Below are 8,734 nucleotides of genomic sequence, written 5' to 3' on the forward strand. Positions count from 1 at the left end.
CTGGTTTTATCTCCTTTTTTGTGGACCGGTATTACTTTTGCAATTCTCCAGTCTGTCGGTACAACCCCTGTGTGACAGAAATACAATGATTCTTGGTTGTAAATCACACTACCAACCTGAGAGGGCGCTAAGCAACGAGAACAAAGGTTCTTGGACGGGCTGGCCTGACAGTTCCTTCCCAGGGTTCAAGGAAGTCGGACAGCCAGGAAGGGGGCGAGACTCCATTGCAAGAACGCATTGACCCGGAAGGGAAACGACGTGGCAACCATAGATTGGAGAGGCGGTTGCACTCATTTACCAAAGGGTCATGTGTGACAGCATAAAAGGGGACAGAGATTCGTAATCTGTTCCTTTGCATTGGTTTGTTGTGGATATAACCAAGAAGGACTGAAAGAAAGTAACCAGAAACTGCATTGTGAGTGTTTTGTTTGTAATTGTATTGTCCTGTCTTGTACATTACTAGACAGCTAACACAGTTCCAGAGCTGTCGCCAAGGGCCAGCACTAAACCGGACAGCACTTTACCATTGTCACAAATGTAATCTTGTATCATTCACCACAAGCACTACTGCACACACCCAGGACTGGTGACCGTGTTTGTATTATTGTGAGGCTGATATTGTTTATTATTTGTCTTTTCTCATGTTATTTACACTGTGCTGTACACATTGATGTGTATTGCCGAGGAATTATTGTTTGGTCACCAGACCTGAAAAATTCCAATAAAAAACATTTCCAAACCAGATTACAATTATCTCTGACTGCTTCTGTCATGTACTGCATCACTCCTGCACCTGCTCTCACGCATCCACCTTGTCACACCGTCACTTTATCCCAGAGTATGCCACGGTGGTTAACCCTTTAGTTGACCTCACCAATTTAATTAAGTGGTCAGCTAAGTGTCAGGGGGTGTTTGATACTATTAAGCGTAAACAGTGCCAGGCCCCCACCCTCATTACACCTGATTTCACCAAGAGATTCATCCTCCACACCGATGCGTCAGATGTTGGTTTGACGGAGTATAACACCCGATATTGTATCTCAGTAAAAAGATGCTACCTTGGGAGTGCAACTAGTACTTTTTCTCAGGAAAAAGTGAAAAAACCTTTTAATGGCCGAGTGTGACCGACAGGAGCTGAGAGAATTAAAAGAAGGGGGGGGGGGCAGATCTGAGCAATACACATAGCCCCATGCACCACAGAGATAACATGGACATAAACAAAGAAGATAGCTGCTTGATACCTCCCTGCTGTATCCTGTTCAAAACCTCTCCTTCAATTTCGCCGATGGAAACCCGATACCTGCTACTTCTTATGCCGACCTCTGTCCAGCAACCAGACCTTCTGCCCCAGCACTACAGTGATCAAAACACCAGCAGGCACAGTCTCCGGAGCAGCTATTTTAGAAGGATTGACCACTCGCCAAACTCTTAAAAACCCTGCATGATAACAATATCAACATCCAGGTTGGAAGCGATCGTATGACGCTGGTCAATATTTATTGTATTTTTATATCTGTTACACCCATGTTCCCTCCTCGCAGGCATGCTTCAGCAATCATTCCTGCAGCTCAGCCTGCCCAGAGTCCCAGGACAGGAGCAATCGAAACAGATCCAATCCTTCAACAAGCTCTTCTTGTAAGAAATTACACTTTGAGTCCTCATCTCAGGTGTCACATCATTGAAGGTAGTTTCAATTCTCATTGCTAATTCTGAATGTCACCTTATTGTCAACTGCAGGAACCTCACGGTCACACTCAAGTCCAGCGACCCCCGGCTGCTCAAAAATCTTACCCTGGGGGAATTTGTGTTGGCTTTCTCTGTATTGGGATATATTATGCACTGCCTACCCTCCTCGTCGCTTGGAGCTTGATCACTACCTATTTTATATTACAGATCTAGCAGACAGATACGGAGGCACGTCTTTTACGAATACCACAGGGGGGTAAGGACAAAAGCATGTGCAGTCTGTGCTTAAATTGTGAATACTTTGCCTGTGAGACCCCTTCCACAGCACAAAGACACTGGACAAGGACCTCTCAATATCTAACCTTAAAGTGGATAACAAGTTGAAATAAAGCTGTCATGGAAGTGGATGAAATGTTGCTCAGAAAAGGCAGGCGATCCAAGGGGATTCCATTCCCCACAGTTCCACTCTGTGGTTATTCCCATTATTGTCTAGGACACTCCTGATTTTTTCGTCATCAATCTGCCAACACTTGACTGCCACCTCCCTTTGGGATTCACCACCTGCTTTCTGATTCTCTTTACTCACGGAACTGTACCCTGTTTGTTGTCTCATCCATCACAATTTGAGATGTCATAGATTCACTGAATACGTGTTTGCCCAGGTGTTCATTCACCAATGACCACAGAAACTGATTTTTTTCTTACCTTACATTTTTCCACTTTTGTTAAGTTGTTTGGAAGCCCATGTCTTCTTCAGAGGTTTCTACTGATGTGGCTTTCAATTCTCACCACTTCAGTAATGGACACAGTAAAATGTGAGTGGACATAACTTACCTGGGCAGCAGGACAAACAGCAAGCAGAGCAGCTTGAGTTATCCTGGCAAACTGATATGGTTGATGTTTCACAGACCTTCTGTTGCCTGCTGTCTTACCTCATCTACCCTTCTGCTGTCCTTCTTTCTGGCAATATACATACATTTTATGTAGTAATTATCAGTGAGATAATCCATTTATCTCTGTGAGTCATAGAATTCTTGATGATCCACCATCCAGGCCACAGTGATGTAATAATAACATAAAAAAACACTACATTTTAGGCAAACAGCTCCTACATTATGTATGTCTTTATTTTATTCAATCTGGGATAGAGTCCCCGTTATACTAACAAGCATTTACACAAGTTTAACACAAACTTGTTTCACATCTCCAGAGCCGTTAGGATGAAAAGGGTTCTAAAATCTCAAAAGAAAAGGACAGAATGTCTCCCTTTTGGCAGGATTGAATGCACAATGCTCTATTGGCCGTAATGCATTTAATTGATATGGATGTATTGTATAACTAGCACATGTCTGGTAACAAAAAGGGCATCTTTTACAACTAACCAAAAGCTGCTAATTATATTGAATAGCTGTATCAAAAGCAGTCCTTTTATACTAGCTGTCAGTAGCCCTTGTTGTTTTGCTCGTTTATTCACATCCTTCCTATTGTAGTTATGGGACATCCCAGTTTCATTTTTTTTGTTTTGTTTTTTTTGTTTTGTTTTTTTACTGCAACAGGAAGGTAATGAAATTGAATTCTATTGGATAGTACATTGCTAAAACTACTGTATACTGGTTCCTTTGTGATACTGAAGTGCTAGATAATAGAAGCAAATGTTTAGGATTGTTCCAGTTCTCAAAAGGATGGTTTGCAATAGTATTGTATTCGCCCAACGATGTCGTTTAAAAATGAAACTGCATATAACAGAGAATGTTATGTTTCAAACACAATGTTGGGATGTGCCGTTTCAGGACCTGCCCTTCTTTATAGTGTCAGATGAATAGTTGTAGAACACCACCCAACTGAGCCAAGGTTGTACACTTTGAATTACCAAGTAAAGTTTGAACTCCTGTGACACAAGGGCAACAATGGTCTGTTATGTGGGAAACTCCAGGCATGTAGAGTCAACAACATCATTATTTGTGTCATGTGATTGTGCCTCTAATATCCTGGTACTGCCCACATGTTCTTGATCATGCAGATTGGGACTCACATGAAGTACTGGGTAACATGGGTCTCGTGATGAGCTAACACACATAATTTATATCAAATAATATGTATCACTGTACCTGTAATCTTCTGTAAATGTGACACAACATGACTACAAAGTTTTGTTCAAATTAGTCATGCAAAACATTCTTTGGCACATTATAACTCTGAGCATCTGATTTGGGGTACAATATTATTCTTCTGTTACAGGAGAATGTCCAAATCTTTGATAAAATCCATATACGTAAAGCTCCTAACCCTAAACCTAAACCAAACCCTAACCCTAACACCAACACATACCGTATAAGTAAAAGACAATGTCCTATTACAGTGAAGATTGCGTCATGCCAATTTTCCGTCGAGTTTGCACCGTAGTTGGACTAACTGTATATTCATTTTGACTATAACACTTCTAAACAGTATTAAAGCAGGTGGCAATCAATAAAACAGAGATTATTTTAAATTATACAATTTCAAGTTAATCTGATCTGAAATTCTGCTGGAAGCCATATTGACTGCAAATGAATAAAATACATGTTTGTAATACTAGTTTGTAATACTGTACCATATGCATAATAATAATAGAAAAGGCCACCAGGGGTCTGTGTTGCACAGTTTCACTAGGAGAGTTCATGGCCAGTCTGTCACTGAGCAATATATGTTCTCGGGTATGAATAAAAAAGTTGACTTCTATATATTGTTAGAGCTTATATTTGTTCAAGCATTCTGTTACACCAGCACATGAATTGTTAGGCAAAGGTTTAAACTAATAGCAATGGTGACTTGGTATGTATAAAAAAGATGTTATGACTTTTTTGCTTATTGGTGTCTGAGTACAACATTTTCTGATGCAAGTCATGCTCTACAATTGTCTTTTTTTATTTTTTAAGTGTACCAAATATTCACTTGAAGAGTTATTTTAAAATGGTAGAGGACTTAACTATGGGATGCCAGTTACGTATTGTGATATCTTGTGTACCAATACTATTCTATGTGTTAAAGGGTGGTGTATGAAGTAATGATGATAACTTCAAGGATTTTGAAGTTATATTAAACTTTAACAAAAATAATCAGCCATAAATGGTTGGTTTCACAGAACACAGCTAGTACTGATATTGGACTGCCTTATCTAATCAACTTTTCCAGGATTACATTAAGAACATTTAAATTAAGTGCCATTTCAACCTAGTCTGTTTTTCACTTGGTGTACTATGCTGTGAATGTGGCAGCCAATGCCATTTGTTCAGTGGCATGCTAGGTGACTAGAAGCGGTTACTGTTCTCAAGATAGCAAGTGAACAACTAAATAAAATACTGACTTATTCAAAGAGAAGCAAAGTTACTGGAGCAGAAAATCAAGTGTGGTAAAACACCTTTCACTGCAATGATTGAATATTATTGTTATCACTTTACACTGTGTTTCATATATGGAAAAAAAACAGAGCCAGTGTAATATGTGCAGGGAAATAGTTGACAGGATACAAATAATGCTATGATTGTCTGGTTGCATTATTTGTCCAATGCACACTGATATATTATTAATTATCAAGCTTGAACAATGCTACAGTCCATATCCCTAATTACAAATGTACCGTCTGAATAGCTGCTTATTGATAATGTTTGAGAAAGCAACCATTTGCTGTCTGAAAACTAACACAAACAGCCTTAATTAGTATGTGTGATGGTTCTGGTTTTTATCAAACAAAAATAGAGAGCCACTCAAATGCAGTAAATCCCTGCTTGATCAATAAACACATCTCTACTCATATACCTTTTAACAAACAAACACCAGCCATGTTTATCCAAAAAAAACAGGATAAACGGGGATTGCCGCACAAACCAAATTGGCCCGTATCCTTATTAAGTTTGTGGTTGCTTGTAATTAGAGAAGGGGGCCTGGATACCCCAGGCTGGAGGCTGAATATAAGCGACTCAAATGGTTTATTACCAAAAAGTGGTTTGAGGGCTAAGTTAGGTGGGTGGGGGACCTGGGGTTGATTAATCCATTTACGCTAATTTAAAATCCTATTTAGCTAATTTAAAAAAAAAGAAATCTGAGGAAGATAAGTACCAATTAAATAGTCCCCACACAATGGACCAAGCAATTTGGGGAAAAACCCAGTACTAGGAAGGTGATTTTTTCAAAGGTAACAAAAAATAAATGGGGCTTAGGCTGGTAGTTTAGTTGTTTTTTCAAATGTTGGTATTTCAGAAGTAGTCGTCGCCATATAAGTCTACATATTATATACATATTTTACTTTGTAAATATCAGACAGATCCTTCTCCATGTCCAAGGGTCAGAAAATTGTTGCTGTGAGCTCTTTTTGTTTCATGCTTCCTGTTCTGCTTTAGAACCCCTCGATTTAGAAAACACAAAGTGTCACCAATGTGACTTCTTATTCGTCTGTGTGCACGTTTACCTACATGCAGTCTGCCTTGCAGCAAAACTTCCTCAGAGGACTGTGGAGACTGAATGTGTTCAGCTCTACACAAGACACTCAAACAGTCCTGTCAACCAGTAAAGCCCTTGGAGGCAGAATGTGTTCAGTTCTACACAAGACACTCAAACAGTCCTGTCAACTAGTAAAGCCATTGGAGGCAGAATGTGTCCAGCTCTACACAAGACACTCAAACAGTCCTGTCAACTAGTAAAGCCCTTGGAGGCAGAATGTGTTCAGCTCTACACAAGACACTCAAACAGTCCTGTCAACTAGTAAAGCCATTGGAGGCAGAATGTGTCCAGCTCTACACAAGACACTCAAACAGTCCTGTCAACTAGTAAGCCCTTGGAGGCAGAATGTGTTCAGCTCTACACAAGACACTCAAACAGTCCTGTCAACTAGTAAAGCCCTTGGAGGCAGAATGTGTTCAGCTCTACACAAGACACTCAAACAGTCCTGTCAACTAGTAAAGCCCTTGGAGGCGGAATGTGTTCAGCTCTACATAAGACACTCAAACAGTTATGTCAACTAGTCTCACATCATGCCATTCTTTTCCACAGTCATACAGTCCCATTTTTATGGCTGTTTTTATGTCCTTGTGTTTCATAGTGTGAATACTGATTTCCCACAAGACGCCTTTGAAATGTTTAATCTCAGTCAAGGAGTTTTGTCCTGGTGACATTAGTCCTTGTTTCCAATCCATCCAACAATAAAACACAGAATGAATGAGAAAGAAGTTAACAAACTCTACAATGTACTGATTCAGTTTCTAGCAATTCGGCATGTAATGTCCAATATGTAATGGTCAATTATTGCCCATGCCATAACTAGCAGTAGTTCTCATTAATGTGCTGAGCAAGCTGTGTTTGGGTCCCAGTTGTAACGTATAGAGCTATGTTCTTATGAACAACTTGAAACAGTTGACTTCCCCTGCATAGGAACACATGTAAATAATGAGATGTGCTCAGTCCCCAATATCATTAAAGGAAAATGCATTCAACCAGTGTATGTAAATAGAGTTCTGGTTAGAATTTCTGATAAGACACAAACTCTCTCAGCTGTTATAATTAAGGTTTATCACAGAGTTGGTTGTTATAACTTTTACCTTTTAATATTACTTTAACATAAAATGGTGAATGATTATAGTGACATCATCAAACTAGTATTTTACAATTATAACAATTTGTTTCTCTTTAAAAATCCAATGAACATGCTTATATGGAAATGCAAAGACAAAAATCCTTCCCATACTGAAAGTCATACAGTATACCTGATAATGATTATTATTAAAAACAATTGACATGGATAGGCTTATTTATAGGATGCACCCCATTTTAGAACGTGCAGTGTTTTTTTTTTCAGTTAATGGTTTTATATTAAAAGACTCAAATTCAAATCATTAAAAACAAAGTTATAGGGCTGAGAAAATAAGATATTTTCCAATTTCATCAAAGATCAAAAAATCAAGGCAAATTCATAGTCCTTTCTTCCACCATTAGTAAACTGTTGTCACCCCTGTAAGTTCTACTCTGAATTCCTTTTCCTATTCACGTTGCCAGGAGCTCGGAATACCTAAAGAACACAGTAGGTTCTATAATTGATAGGCACTACGCGATCGACAAAGCCAGACGGGGGATCACCGACTCAAAAGGAACACGGGTCACATGGAAGAGCCTCTTCGAGTAGAGAAAATAGAACTGAGAAAATCGAACAGTTCTCAATGTGAAGGCTACCACATGTCTTCTGGACCCTGTTTCCTTCTGCTCTTTTGAAGATTCAATTTGACAAAATTGCTTTAATTTTATTACATATTATTAATTTATCCTTATCTTCTGGAAAAGTTCCATAAACTTTGAAATTAGCTATTATTATGCCATTACTTAAAAAAAACCTAATCTTGATAGAAATATTTTTTCAAATTTTTGACTGATGTCAAATCTTGCATTTCTATCTAAAGTCCTAGAGTGGGTGGTTGCTTCGCAGCTGCAGGCACATTTGGCTACAAATGCCCTTTATGAGAAGTTTCAAAAAGGTTTAGATTTTCTCATAGCACTGAACTGCTTTTGTCTGTCTTTTAAATTATCTTTTGTTAAACTGTAACTTAGATGTGTGTTCTATATTGCTTCCATTGGATTTGTCCACAGCATTTGATACTGTAGATCACCATATCTTGTTACAACGACTGGAATATGAAGCTTGTATTACTGGTACTGCCTTAAATTGGTTTCGGTCCTATCATACTGGCCATGGCCAATATGTCTCAGCTGAGAGTTGTTCCTCTCAGATTGTTGGTTTGTCTTCTGGAGTACCCCAAGGTTCTATTTTGGGTCCCATTCTGTTTTTGATATATATGTTACCTCTTGGAAGACTTCTACAAAATAGGGGCCTTAGTTTCTTTTTTACAACAAAATGTTAACAAAACGGAAGTTATGTGAGTTGCTCTCTCTCTCTCCCCCACCACCCCCATATGTGACCTTGGGAAATTGCTGCTTTACTGTTAGCCCCATTATTAAAAATCTGGAAGTTTTGTTTGATTCTGAATTACGCTTTGATATACATATTACATTTATTTGTAAATCT

Source organism: Polyodon spathula, chromosome 4, assembly GCF_017654505.1.
Source record: "Polyodon spathula isolate WHYD16114869_AA chromosome 4, ASM1765450v1, whole genome shotgun sequence".
In the NCBI taxonomy this organism is placed as follows: Eukaryota; Metazoa; Chordata; class Actinopteri; order Acipenseriformes; family Polyodontidae; genus Polyodon; species Polyodon spathula.